Source organism: Sorex fumeus, unplaced genomic scaffold (assembly GCF_029834395.1).
Source record: "Sorex fumeus unplaced genomic scaffold, SorFum_2.1 ptg000156l, whole genome shotgun sequence".
NCBI classification, from domain to species: Eukaryota; Metazoa; Chordata; class Mammalia; order Eulipotyphla; family Soricidae; genus Sorex; species Sorex fumeus.
In genome coordinates this window covers 197,439-211,643 of record NW_026606213.1, presented here as the reverse complement: position 1 = coordinate 211,643, position 14,205 = coordinate 197,439, and positions in this window count along the sequence as shown.

Below are 14,205 nucleotides of genomic sequence, written 5' to 3'. Positions count from 1 at the left end.
ATGGGTCTCATTCTCCGAAAGAGCCTTGAATATAATCTCAGGGCTAGGATGAAGGAGACGTTACTGGGGCCTGCTCTAGGCAATCGATGAATAATAGGATGGTCGTGATCGTGATCAAGTAGGGTCTCGTGAGCACCGTCACCAGTGCTCCCTGAGCTCAGAACCCGGATCCCCTAAGCATCACCGGGTGTGGTTCCCCAAACAAAAAATATTCAGATGAATCATTTCATTGGGTTCCTGGGTTGCCAGATGCACTGCGGGGCGGAGGGCACTTGGCTTGCACGCGGCTGACCCAGGTTCAATCTCACAGGCATCACCTAGGGTCCCCTGAGCACCAACAGGAGTGAGCCCTGAGCACAGAGCCAGGAGTAACCCCTGAGCACTGCGGGGTGTGACCCCCAAACAAAAAACGACAAACTGCCAATTTAAAAGAGTAGCAGCGGGCTGGAGAGATAGCACAGTAGGTAGGGCGTTTTGTCTTGCCCTTGCCAAATGAACTTGAGGCCGGCCCAAGTTCAATTCCAGCATCCCATAGGGTCCCCCTGAACACCGCCAGGAGTAATTCCTGAGTCCATGAGCCAGGAGTAACCTCAGTGCGTCACCGGGTGTGACCCAGAAAGCGAAAGAAAAAAAATTTTTAAATGAAAGAGTAGTAGCTGAGGGGCTGGAGCAGTAGCACAGCGGGGAGGGCGTTTGCCTTGCATGCAGCCGACCCAGGTTCGATTCCCAGCATCCCATAGGGTCCCCCGAGCTCCGCCAGGAGTGATTCCTGAGTGCAAAGCCAGGAGTAACCCTTGTGCATCGCCGGGTGTGACCCAAAAAGAAAAAAAAAGTAGCTGAACTGAGCCCTCGATTAGTAACAGCGTGTTGGAGGGATGGGGCCAAACTCAAAAAAGACAGCAGCGCTGGCGGTCTATCTCTCCCGCCGCCTGCGTTCGGTAGTCTCACGCTGCTTCCCCCGCCCCGGGGAGGTTGATGGCGATGGGCAGGCGGAGGAAGGAATGAGGGTCAGGCTGGTTGGTCATAGTTGCAGTTTATTCCAGTCCTCTCTCCATCCACTCCTGTCTCTCTCCTCCGCCTCTCCCTCCCCGTGCTACTTCATTCTCCTCCTCGATCCCCCTTCATCCTCCTTCTGACTCTGGAATCTGGATACTGATCCCGATTCTCTTTCTCCTCTTGCCCTGGAGTCTCGATTCTGATCCCCAGCCCACTCTTACAGTCCAGTTAAATCCCAAAGCATGAGGGGTTGGGGTAACAATTACACCTAGGTGTGGTCACAATCAATCGGGGTAGAGTTCTTTCCCTCGGGGAAAACTGCTTCTAGGACAGATCCTCTCTCAGCAGGACGACCCACCCTAGAGCGGAATCCCATGGGTGTGTTTCTCCTCCCCTTGTCCAACAAACATATAAGCATACATAATATAAATCATTTTGTGTGGATCGGAGAGATAGCACAGCAGTAGGGCGTTTGCCTTGCACGCAGCCAGCCCGGCCGAGCTGGGTTCAATTCCTCCGCCCCTCTTGGAGAGCGCAGCAAGCTGCCGAGAGTATTCGATATGCCAGACACAGTAACAACAAAGTCTCCAATGGAGACGTTACTGGGCCCGCTCAAGCAAATTGATGAACAACGGGAGGACAGTGTTTGTTTTGTATGGATACAGTAAGAAATACCTTAAACTTATAGAATTGCTCTCCTAGGGCCATCTCGATCTCAGACTACAGTGCTCAGACCAGATAGTCTTTCCTATCCCTAGCAGGGTCCTAGTCTGGTCGTTACTTTTGGATCATGACAGCTTTTGTCTATGATCAAGCTCTTATAGTTAAGAATCATGGCACTTTGACCTGGCCCATTTTGATGCCAGGGTAGCTCACCGCTTGCCCTGGGTCCATTTAGTCCCTCGTTGGGATCCTGCTTTTAGGGTGCTAGGAACTAAGGGCAACTGAGGCTTAAGTCGAGAAAGCAGATGCCCGGGAGTGAATAATATTCAAAGCCAATTAAATCCTAAGTTACAAAAGCATAATATTGTCTTCCTGTGTCTATGTAAAAAGGATATTGCATTATAGTAAACTATAGACATATAATCTATATTTTTATATATAGATATAAATGTATAGATATATATGTAATCTATACAAAAAGGACATTGCATTAAGGGAAACTATTCAGAAGACATAAGGAGAGGAGAAAGGCAATATTAACTTACAATACAAGTTCAGTGTCCTAGAAGGATCTGACCTTACAAATGAACAGATTCTGATGAGGGGAAAAGCTGATGAACTGGTTGGGGAGGAGAGCACAGGGAAGAGTTGACAGATAAGCACAATGGAATGGAAGTGCCTGGGAGCACTGTGATAAACCAGAGTTCCTCCTGGAAAGGGAGGAAGGACAAAGCAGTGTTATCCTACAGTGACTCCACGTGGGAGCAAGAGCTCCGAGGACTGTGTGCCCAGAGTCCAGCCAGCAGGGGAAGGGCATGAAGGTCTTTCGTGCTCCTGAAGTTCTTAGACGAGGGGCCAGAGCAACAGCACAGGGGGTAGGGTGTTTGCCTTGCATAAGGCAGACCCGGGTCTGGGTTCAATTCCCAGCATCCCATATGATCCCCCGAGCACCGCCAGGAGTAATTCCTGAGTGCAGAGCCAGGAGTAACCCCTGAGCATCGCTGGGTGTGACCCAAAAAGCAATTAAAAAAATTTTAATCTGAAAAAAATAGAAAGTTCTTAGACTCCCACCTCCTGGGCCTGTTAGGGGAAAAGCGATGTCCATTTTCTTGCGTTTAGCACAGAAAATTCAGCTTGTCTGGGACATGGTTTCCTCAGAGCCCACACTCGGGTGCAAATCAACAGGCCACGTGGCCGGGCATACCTTGTGTCTCCCACAGAAGACGCGGTTGGTCCTTCCACAGCACGTAAGGAACAAGTCCTCCAGATTGGGGGACGTTGTATCCCCAGGACCTCAAATCTGCTTTCTCTTCTGGGGGCTGTTTCTGCAGAACCCCCTGTCTTTGTTGTAATAACTAGTTCCTTTCCAACACAGTTGGGGGAGTTCCATAAATAACAACTGACACAATTCAATGGTGACTGTTCCTGTTTCCTTATCACCCCAAAATTTTTACCAGTGTGGGGGGGCACACTGGACAGGGCTCGGGACTTTTTCCTGGCTCTGCGCAGGGATCATTTGGGCAACTGTCTGCAGTGGTCAGCTGCATGCAAGGCAAATGCCTTAAATGCCATCCATTAGGGTTGGAGCGATAGTATAGCAGGTAGGGTGTTTGCCTTGCATGCAGCCAACCCGGGTTCAATTCCCAGCATCCCATATGGTCCCCTGAGCACCTCCAAGGGTAATTCCTGAGCGCAGAGCCAGGAATAACCCCTGTGCATTGCCGGGTGTGACCCCAAAAAAGGGAAAAAAAAGGCAAATGCCTTAAATGCCGTCTTCTGGGGCTGGAGCGATAGCACAGCGGGTAGGGCATTTGCCTTGCACGCAGCCGACCCGGGTTCGATTCCCAGCATCCCATAGGGTCCCCCGAGCACCGCCAGGAGTCAGTCCTGAGTGCATGAGCCAGGAGTAACCACTGAGCATCTCCGAGTGTGACCCAAAAAGAAAAAAAAAATGCCGTCCTCCATAACCCTGAATTTCTTTGAGCTTGTGTACGGTTTTGGTGCTCAGGGCTTCTGCCTGGCTTTGCTCTCAGGACCACTCCTGGCTAGGCTCTGGGAACCGGGAACTGTACTGGGTGCCAGGGATCCAACCCAGGTCGGCTCTATGCCAGGCCAGTGCCCTCCCTGCTATATCAATCGCTCTGGCCCCGCCCTGAATTCCTGTCCCGTTTTTAGATCTAAATTGCCTGAACCCGGTGCCTCGCTGAACTCCTTGGCTTGCTCTCGTTCAATAATCGCTGAACTTGACAGGGCTTGCCCCATCACGGGAAGTCAAGCAGGGACTATGCTTCCCAGTGGGGAAACTGAGGCCCGGGGAGGAAAAGGGGCTGGCCAGAGGGTCTCACAAGGGCTGAAAACCAATTTTCCCAAGACTGAAAAACAGAAGGGGTGGTTGGGGGGGGGTACCCAAGAATAAGTCTGTCCCTGGCCTCGATTGCCCTCTGTCGGCTACTTTGGGAATGACACCGCCTCAACCTGGGGCGGGGGTGGGGGGCTCGGGGGCGAGGCGAGAGGTGGACTTCGATTTTTTTTTTTTTTTTGCTTTTTGGGTCACACCCAGCAATGCACAGGGGTCATTCCTGGCTCTGTACTCAGGAGTTACTCCTGGCGGTGCTCGGGGGACCCTATGGGATGCTGGGAATCGAACCCAGGTCGGCTGTGTGCAAGGCAAACGCCCTCCCCGCTGTGCTATCGCTCCAGCCCCAACAGCCTTATATTTTAATAATTTTGTTTGTTTTTGCTTTTTGGGTCACACCCGGCGCTGCCCAGGGGTCACTCCTGGCTCTGCACTCAGGAGTTACTCCTGGCGGTGCTCGGGGGACCCTATGGAATGCTGGGAATCGAACCTGGGTTGGCCGCGTGCAAGGCAAACGCCCTCCCCGCTGTGCTATCGCTCCAGCCCCAGAAGACGGCATTTAAGGCATTGAGTCCCAAGCCCCTGGACTTGGATTTTGAGAACCAGCGATGTCTGTGTTGGGCCACCCTATGTGGTGCTCAGAGGTTACTCCTAGCTTGGTACCCAACAGTCACTCCTGAAAGGGTTCGGGGGACTTTAGGGTACCTGGAACCGAACCCAGAATTGGTCCCGCCTCTCTTGCACCTTTGCTTCTGTCCTGTCTCCGGCTCATCCCTTTTCTCTTTCTCTGGCTGCCCCCCTTGCTCCCTCAGAAGGTGTTCAGAACCCCCCAGATCCCAGATGGGGGACACAGGGCTCCCCCACCACTCCCTGAACTCTTTCAAAGCACGTGCATCTGGGGAAACTGAGGCACCAGGGAAGAGAGCAGACGGTGTCCTGGCTGGCACCTGGAGGGGATGGCGACTTGGAGGGAGCCTTCCCAGGCCCCCCTCCCCGAACCCCCTTCATCCTGACCTGGAGTTGGAGGAAGAAGCAGGAGGGAGACAGATGGGGAAGGACCCAGCCAGTGGGGGCGGTCGGTGTTTTGGGGTCCTGCTTCTCCTTTGGGGGCGCTTGTGTGTTCCCCACTCCTGGCTCCATTCGGGGGCCTCTCCTTCTGCGTGTCCTCCTCCCCAAGAGCCCTGTGCTCTGGCCTCTCCCACTGCATTTCTTTCTGTTTATTCATTTTATGTTTTTTTCTCTGCATGTCTTTGGTTTTGTTTGCAGGCTACACCGGGCAGTGCTCAGGGCTGACTCCTGGCTCTGTGCTCAGGGAATCACTCCTGGTGGGGCTCGAGGGGTCATTTGTGGTGTCGGAAATCACACAGCTTGTGATTTCCCAGGGGCCCCTTCCCCACCGGCCTGCAGCTCCTTCCAGCCCCTGACCCCGTGGATTTCTCTCCCCTGCCCTGAATCTCTTTCCTGTCTCGCTCCCAGTGGCTTCCCTCTCTCCATCTCTCTCTCCCCATCTGCCTCTCTCTCCCCGTCTCTGTCTCTCCCCTGTCTCCATCTCTCTCCCCGTCTCTGTCTCTCGCCCTCTCGTCTGTTCCGTTCTCGTCTCTGCGTCTGTCCTTGCCTCTTGTCTTCCCGGGCCGGGCCGACGGGAGTGGCCGTGGCGGGGCCCGTGCGGCCTGGGCTGGGTGCCGGCTGTCGGCTGTCGCAGGGCCGCCCCGGATTTGAGCTGCACCCCTTTATCTGGGTCGCAGCCGCCTCTTATCTCCTGGCTCCAGGACACGAGCTGGAGATTAGGGCCATGGGGTGGGCTGGGCGCGTGGAGGAGGGAGCTGGGGCCAGGTGTTGGCACGCTATGTGCGTGTGCGTGTGGGGTTTGTGTGTGTGTGTGTGTATGTGCGTGTGTGTGTGCGCGCGTGCGCTGTGCCTGCGAGCGCGGTGATGCCTGAGTGTGGGAGCTTGTGGCATGTCTCCGTGTGTGCAGGCTGGCCTGTCCGTGCCTCTGGCGTGTCTGCGTGCTAAAGTGAGCTCGTTGCGGCTCTGATTGGGACTGAGCGCCATGCCCGGCGGTGCTCAGGGCTGACTCTGGGCTCTGTGCTCAGCGATCGCTCCTGGCAGTGTTCAGGGGGCTCTAGTGGGTGCTGGGGATCGAACCCGGGTTGGCTGCGTGCATGCAAGGTGCCCTCCCGCTGACCTATGGCTCCAGCCCCAGTGCTTGTGGCTTTTGCCCGTGTGTGTGTGTATGTGTGTATGTGTGTGTGCATTTTTTTCCAAGTATGAGTGTGTACCAGACATGGCTTGCATGTGAACTGAGTCCGTGTGTGTTGGTGTGTGAGTTTGTGCGTCTCTTGTGAACAAGCTGCACCACGAGTGCCCCGTGTGCATGTGTTCACACGTGTGCTTAGTGTGTGCATACCATGTGGGTCACAGGTGACCTGCTTGTGGTGTGTATGCATGCATGTAGTGGTGCACACGTGTGTCTCGAGTGGCCCGGTGTGTGTCCGGTGTCCGCCAGCTCAGGTGTGGCCCAGATGTGTCCATTGTCTGCATGGCGTGTGCGCCACGAAGGGCCTGTTTTGTGCATCCAGGGGTTTGAATGTGTCTGGCGTGTGTCTCATGTATGTGACTCCTATGTGTGCCACGTTGTGCTCCGTGTTTGTCTCTGAAGTCGTGTGTGTCTCATGTGTGTATCACGTGTGTCACGTATGTATCACGTGTGTCATGCAAATATCATGTGTGTCACGCATATACCATGTGTGTATCATGTGTGTGTCATGCGTGTGCCATGTATGTATCATGCATGTTTTGTGTGTGTCTCGGGCTCTGATCGGGGCTGGGGCGAGTGTGGGGGGGTGCGTGTGTGGCCCAGCCCCGCCTGATGACTTTCCCGCGTGCGGCCCCCTGCGGCTGGGTCAGGCCTTGCCCTGTGACCTGCGGCTGCGAATAGCCGCGGGGGGAGGGGCGCGCAGTTCTGCTTTTCCCATCGACGCCAGGACCCCCCTCCCCTGCTCCTTCCTGCCGCCCACACGCGCTCCGGGGCCCCCTGGACTCCCCCTGCGCCCCCCAGCTGTGTCCCCGAGGCCTCGCTTTATGGCCGCGTCATTTGCAAATTGCCTGTGGCCTGGGCTGGAACCCCCAAGTCGACTTAGGGGGACGCTTCAGGCAGGACCCCCGGAGTTTTCCCAGCTGGCTTGGGGGGGACGACAGACACCCCCACCCCAGGGGCCCCCACTGTGCAGAGAGCCAGCGCGGAGCCACCTGCAGATGGGGAAACTGAGGCAGGGCGCTGAATCGCCGCCACGTAGAGAGCATGCGAGGACCTCATCTACCTGGGGTGGCATAAGAGGGACAGAGAGGGCGCAGGGCCACCCTCATCCCCACACAGGGCAGGTCCCTCGGCCCTCAGGGCCTGGCCCAGCCCCAGCGCTAAGATGGGAACTTCTCCATGAACCCAGAACTGGGTGTCGGCTGCCAGTGTCCCAGAACCCCAGCTGACCTCTGCTGGAGAAGGGAACCCCACTTGGGTCTGTGGCCCTGGTGGGGGAGGGCGGGCAGGGGGCCAAACCTTCCAGAATCATCAGCCTGGGGTTGCGGCGGCTCTTCCTTGCTGTGTGGTCTTGCACCGGTGTCTTGGCCTCTCTGAGCCTTGGGTTCCACAAGTGCCAAGAGGGCACAGAGCCGGCAGGGGAGGAGAGAGCATTGCCTGGTGAGATATCCAAGATGCAGAACCAACTTCTGAGCAAACACAGAGTACTATGAGAGGGGGGAAGGAAGAGATGGCAGTGGCAGGTGGCTGGACTTCAGGGGGTCCTGGAGGCTGCACTACCTGTTTTTCTGCCACTTTGGGCCTCAGTTTCCCCAGTCGCCAGTCCCTTCCCAGCTCAGAGAGGCTTGCGGGGGCTGCTGGGGGCTCTTCGAGGCGCAGATCTGCCCGGGGCCGGCAGCCTGGGTCTGGGTTAAAAATAAAGTATTGTAAACACCTGTGATTCCTGCCCGCGCCTCCTCGGCCTCCCAGGCACCAGACAGCAGGGCAGAACGGGGGTGGGGGGCGTGAACCCCAGTTCCTGCTTGGGTGTGAGTCAGCCAGTGTGATGTTGGCTAGTGTCTGTCGCCGCCTGTCCAGGGGGTGACAGACTGTGGCTGAGTGTGGCAGAGAGTGACCCGAGGGGGGGATGTGCTGGGTTAGGCGAGGTGTGTGGGGGGGGGTCGGCGGCAGGGGGCTGGGAGGGGGCACCTGGAGCTCCTGGGACCCCCACGGAGCTGGCCCTGATGGGGGGGGCAGGGGGCCAGTGAGTGTCCTTGTCTGACACCCCCAGGTGTGAGTGTGTGACGAGGAACCTGCACCCAGGGGGAGGTGGGCTCTGGGGTCCCCCCCACCTCCAGCCCGCCCCCTGCTCCCCCAGCCCCCGGCGCCCCCACACAGGGAGGGCGACCGTGGCTCTTTCAAGTGGCCGTTGCCAAGGAGACCGTTTTACGAGCGTCCACATGGCGGGCACATGTGTGCGTCCTGCGCCCCCCGTGAGCAGGCCCTGCCCCCACGGCCCCGGCCGGGCGCGGAGGGTGGCCGGGCACTGCGCAGGGTGAGCGAGAGGTGGCCCAGGGGCAGCTGGTGACGCTTAATCCGGTGGGGGAGGGGTCCAGGCAGCACCCCACAGAGTGACCCCTCTGCACTGACCAGCGTGGAATTTTTTTTTTTTTTTTAGTTTTTGGGTCACACCCAACAATGCTCAGGGGTTATTCCTGGCTCAGTGCTCAGGGATCACTCCTGGCAGGGCTGGGGAGGGGCGGGTGGGGGGAGCCCGAGGGGCGCCCGGGATCGAACCCAGAGCAGCAGCAAGCGAGGCCAGCGCCCTCCCCACTGGACTGTGAGCTCTGGCCCAGGATACTTTATTTTTTTTTTAAAGAAGGGGTGATTTTGTTGTTGTTCACTGCCCAGGGATCACTCCTGGTGGGCTCAGGGGTCCCTCTGGGGTGCTGGGGATCAAACCTGGGTTGGCCCCCGTGACAGACAAACACCCTGCCCACTGTAGTCTCGCTCCATTCCTTTTGGGGGACTTTGGGGGCTGAGCAGGAAGAATGTCTGCCTTGCAAATGGGTGACCTGAATTTGGTCCCCACAGGGTCCCCTGAGCTCCCCTGGGAGTGATCTCTGAGTACCGCTGGGTGTAGCCCCAGAGCAAAGTCAATAAAATCTTTGTAATTTTTTTTTAAGAAAAAAAGGCTTGCTTTTATTTGTTTGGGTTTTGGGTCACACACAGTGATGCTTAGGGCCGTCCCCTGGCTCTGCACTTAAGAGTAACTTTTTTTTGGGGGGGTCACACCCGGCGATGCTCAGGGGCTCCTCCTAGCTCCGCACTCAGGAATCACTCCTGGTGGTGCTCAAGGACCATATGGGATGCTGGGAATCGAACCCGGGTTGGCTGCGTGCAAGGCAAAGCCCTCCCCACTATGCTATTGTGCTGGCCCCTCAGTAGTGACTCTTGGTGGTGCTTGGGGACCCTGTGGGATGCCGGGGATCGAACCTGGGCTTGGCTCCCGCAGGGCTAGTGCCTCCCCTCTGTCCTGCTGCCCTGGTCCTTGGTTCTGCACTCTGCACTCCTGGAGAGCTCTCAGGGTGGGGTTGGGGCATGTGGGATGCCAGGAATGGAACCCGGGTTGGCATCATGCCAGGCAAGTTCCCTACCCACTGTACAATCTCTTCAACCCACCCCAGTTTGTGTCTTTTGAATAGTTTTTTTGGGGGGAGGGGCACACTCAGCGGTGTTCAGGGGTACTCCTAGCTTTGCTGTGCCAAGTTGCTTCTGACAGTGCTCGTGGAGTGCCAAGGTTTGCACCCAGGGCTCCAGAATGCAAACTCCAGGCTGTGACCCCAGCCCCCACGATGTGAGGCTGCGCAGACTCCCTGCCTCAGTGCTTACCTGCATGTGTGCAAACCTCGAGCCTGCACACCTGTGGTCTGAGAGTGGGCACCAGCCTTGGATACTGTGTGAGAAATGGGTTTGAGATGGGGCTGGAGCAATAGTACAGTGGGCAGGGCATTTGCCTTGTGCATGGCTGACCCAGGTCCGATCCTCAGTATCCCACAGGGTCCCTTGAGCACTGCCAGGAGTAAGCCCTGAGCACAGAGTCAGTTGTCAACCCTGAATACTGCTGTGTGTGCCCCCAAAGCAAACAAGCAGACAAACAAAAAATCAAAGTCCAGCAGGTAGGACGGTTGCCTTGCATACGGCTGACCCAGGTTCAATCCCCAGCACCCCTCCTCAGGGGACCCCTGAACACCACCAGACATAACCCCCGACCACGCTCAGGTATGACCCAAAAACTAAACCAAAAGAGGGGGCTGGAGCGATAGCACAGCAGGTAGGGCGTTTGCCTTGCACACGGCCGACCCAGGTTCGATTCCCAGCATCCCATATGGTCCCCTGAGCACCGCCAGGAGTGATTCCTGAGTGCAGAGCCAGGAGCAAGCCCTGTGCATCGCCGGGTGTGACCCCCAAAAAAAGCTAAAAAAAAACTACACAAAAAGAAAAAAAGAAATGGCGTGATTGCTCAGCGTGGACCAATGAGGGTTCATCACTCATGTGTCTTTTGAATAGTTTTTTGGGGGGGAGTTCACTCATGTTCCAGGTCACGGAGCAGCGGCCCTGGAGGGTTCGAGAGGGCAGGTGAGGTCGTGCAGGATCAGGGGTGCGGAGTGTGTGTTCGAGGCCCAGGGTGAGCCTGGGAATCAGTGCACACCCCTGAGGTGTGGTTGGGCTCCCCGAGTGGTGGGCGTGTTAGGATGGGCATGGCGGCAGGGCGACCTCGCCAGGGACAAAAGCTCGGGGCTGTGTGGATAAGCGGCCCCCAGATTCACACCCTTCCTGCCAGCCTGGCCGGCAAGAGAGCGCAGTCACACCCAACAGAGCCGGGACGGAGCAATAGTGCAGACTTTGCCTTGCCCATGGCCATCCCGGTTCGATCCCCACCGTCCCCTGGGGTCCCCCAAGCACCGCCAGGTGCCCTTCCCGAGGGCAGAGCCAAGAGGAATCTCTGAGCATTGCCAGGTGTGACCCCAAAGCGAAACAAAACAAAACACACACACAAAACAGCAGGATGGATGTGGCTCACACATTCTCATTCTGTCCCCATAGGGATTTGTGGACCGTGTGCTGGGGTCAGATCGGGAAACTGAGGCATGGGAGACACCTATGACTGTCAGCCACCCCCTAGGCTTCCCAATGGACTTGGGGACCATATGTGGTGCTGGGGATCACACCTGGTTCAGCCGCATTAAGACAGTGCCCTCCCCACTGCAATTCTTTCTTTTTTTTGGACCACATCCGGCAGTGCTCAGGGGTTACTTCCGACTCTGCACTCCGGAATTTACTCTTGGCAGACTCAGGGAACCGGGGATCGAACCGGGCTCAGCCGCGTGCAAGACATACTCCCTACCCATTGTACTATCTGTCCGGCCCCTTTTAGCTCCCTTTAAAAATTATTTATGTGGGGCTGGAGCAATAGCACAGCGGGTAGGGCGTTTGCCTTGCACGCGGCCGACCCGGGTTCGATTCCCAGCGTCCCATATGGTCCCCTGAGCACCGCCGGGAGTAACCCCTGTGCATCGCCAGGTGTGACCCCAAAAGCAAAAAAATAGACGAATTAAATAAATAAAAATTATTTATGTATTATTTTGTTTTTGGAGGAGACGGCGATACTCCTGGCTCTGGCTCAGGAATCACTCCAGGCAGTGCTCGGGCGGGGGACCCTCATCGACCCTGCCGGGAATCGAACCCGGGTGAGCCGCATCCAAGGGCAGCACTGTCTGCTGCCCTGTCCCTCCCAGGCTCAGGGCATCCTCCACCCCCCCATGCACCATGCACCCACTCACATTCCCAAGAACACCCCCACGGGGCTCGCAGGACTGCGGGCGAGGCCGCGGCAATGCCCCTTGGAACTGGGTCCCCACGGGAAGTCGTCCAGGGCCCTGAGGAGGCGTCTCCCGGGCGTGTCCATGTACCCAAACAAATCCCCGGGCTGGCTGCGCTCGAAGGAATGCAGACGACCAGGGTCTGAGGGAGGAGGCCCCACGAAATCGGGCGGCGGGAAGAACCAGACCACCCAACCCCAGGAATGCTCTGCAAGAGGACAGCTGGGGAAGGGATGCTGTTGGGGGGTCGGGTCCCGGGAACGACACCGGCGTGGGCGTGGCCAGACAGCCACGCCCCTTCCAGCAAGCCCCGCCCTTCGCCCGCCCGCGAGGCCGCCGCTGGACGCCAGGGGGCGCTTTGGGAACGCGGAGCCGTCGAGCCCCGAGTCCAGGGGGGTTTCTGGGCCGTGGTGGGCAGAGGTTTTTGCAGCCCAGCAGGGCGCGGTCTCCCCAGCCATGGGCTGAGAATTGATCCTGGGTCCACCTTGGAGAAAACTGGACTGGGGCACTGTGAATAGGGGGGCATCGTCTTCTCTTGGGGTTTTTTTGGGGGGTATTTGGGGTTTTCGGTCTGGGGGGCTTCATCCAGTGGTGCTCAGGGCTGATTCCTGGTTCTGCAGCCTGGGGTCACTCCTGGTGGAGCTCCGGGGACCCCATCCAGGACCCCATCCAGGAAAAGTGGACGGGGGCACTGTGAATACTGGGGCATCGTCTTCTGTTGGGTTTTTTGGGGGGGTATTTGGGGTTTTCGGTCTGGGGGGCTTCATCCAGTGGTTCTCAGGGCTGATTCCTGGTTCTGCAGCCTGGGATCAGTCCTGGTGAAGCTCCGGGGACCCCCATCCAGGACCCAACCTGGCCCAGTGCAAGGCAAGCGCCCTCCCCACTGGACTATCGCTCCCCCAAGCCCTATTCCTTAATTTGTTGTTTTGTTTTGTTTTTTTGCTTTTTGGGTCACAACCTGTGATGCCCAGGGGTTACTCCTGGCTCTGCACTCCTGCACTCAGGAATTACCCCTGGTGATGCTCAGAGGACCCTATGGGATGCTGGGAATCGAACCCGGGTTGGCCGCGTGCAAGGCAAACGCCCTATCCTCTGTGCTATTGCTCCAGCCCCCCCCCCCCAAATTCCTTAATTTGTTAAAGGGTCTCTTGCTGTCTGGGGGAAAATCTATAATCTCCGTTCTCTGCTGTTTTGTCTCTTTTTTGTCCGGAGGGGCATTGTTTATTTTTATTATTTCTTGTCTTGCTTCGGGGGTGATCACTGCCAGCATTGCTCAGGGCTGACTCCTGAGTCTGCACTCAGGGATCACTCCTGGCGGGCCCCCCCGGACCCTTTAGGGACCCCAGGGATGCGTGCAAGGCAAGCGCCCTCCCCACTGTGCTATGGGGGGGGGGGCGAGGCATCGCTTAGATTTCTGGAAAGTGAACCTGGAGGGGGCGGGGACCCCCCTCCCCATCCCTCAATCAGGTGGAACTGAGACATTCCCCGTCGTCGCTCACCAACCGTTCCGGGGCTCTCAACCTGCTTTACATTGTATTTAAAAAATGATTTTGTAAAATTGAATCACCGTGAGATACACTGTTACAAAGTTGTTTCTTACTTGGGTTTCAGTCATACAGTGTTGCCAGTGCACATTTCCCACCGCTGATGTCCCCAACCTTCCTCCGGCCACCCCCTCCCCAAAATGCTCCTTAGCCCTGGGGAGGGGGGATCTTGGTCCCCTGGGGGATGCCTCGGCGGGGCGGCTGGGGCGGCGGGGGGGGGGGCAGGGAAACAGCTGGGGAGGCGCAGACCTGCAGGTTCCCCTGGGATTTCTCTTTTTATGGTTCGTTTTTCCAGCCACACGCGGCGGAGCCCAGGGCTGACTCTGCGCTCAGGAATCGCTCCTGGTGGTGCCAGGGGACCCCACGGCGTGCCGGGGATCGAACCCGGGTGGGCCCCTGGTGCCAGGCGAGCGCCCTCCCTCCGCCGGGCTGTCGCTCCGGTCCTCTCCCTTGGGTGCCTGGGGGGCGGGGGTCTCGGGATGGAGTGGGGGGGCGAGCTCTCGTCGGAGACCAGATCCCCCTGGGTCGCGGGACAGCTGGACCCCGCGCTCCTGGAGCCGGCCCCCTCCCGTGCCCCCTCGGCAGGCCGGGCTGCTTGCTGGGGAGGGGTCGTCGGGGGCCCGCCCCCAGGGAGCCCCGGGGAGGCGGCCGTCGAGGGAGGCTGGGCTAGGACCCGGGCGCCCCTGCCACCTGCGCGCCTGCCCGGGCCCCCCTCGGGCGGGGCGGGCCGGGGGGCGGCGCCGGGCC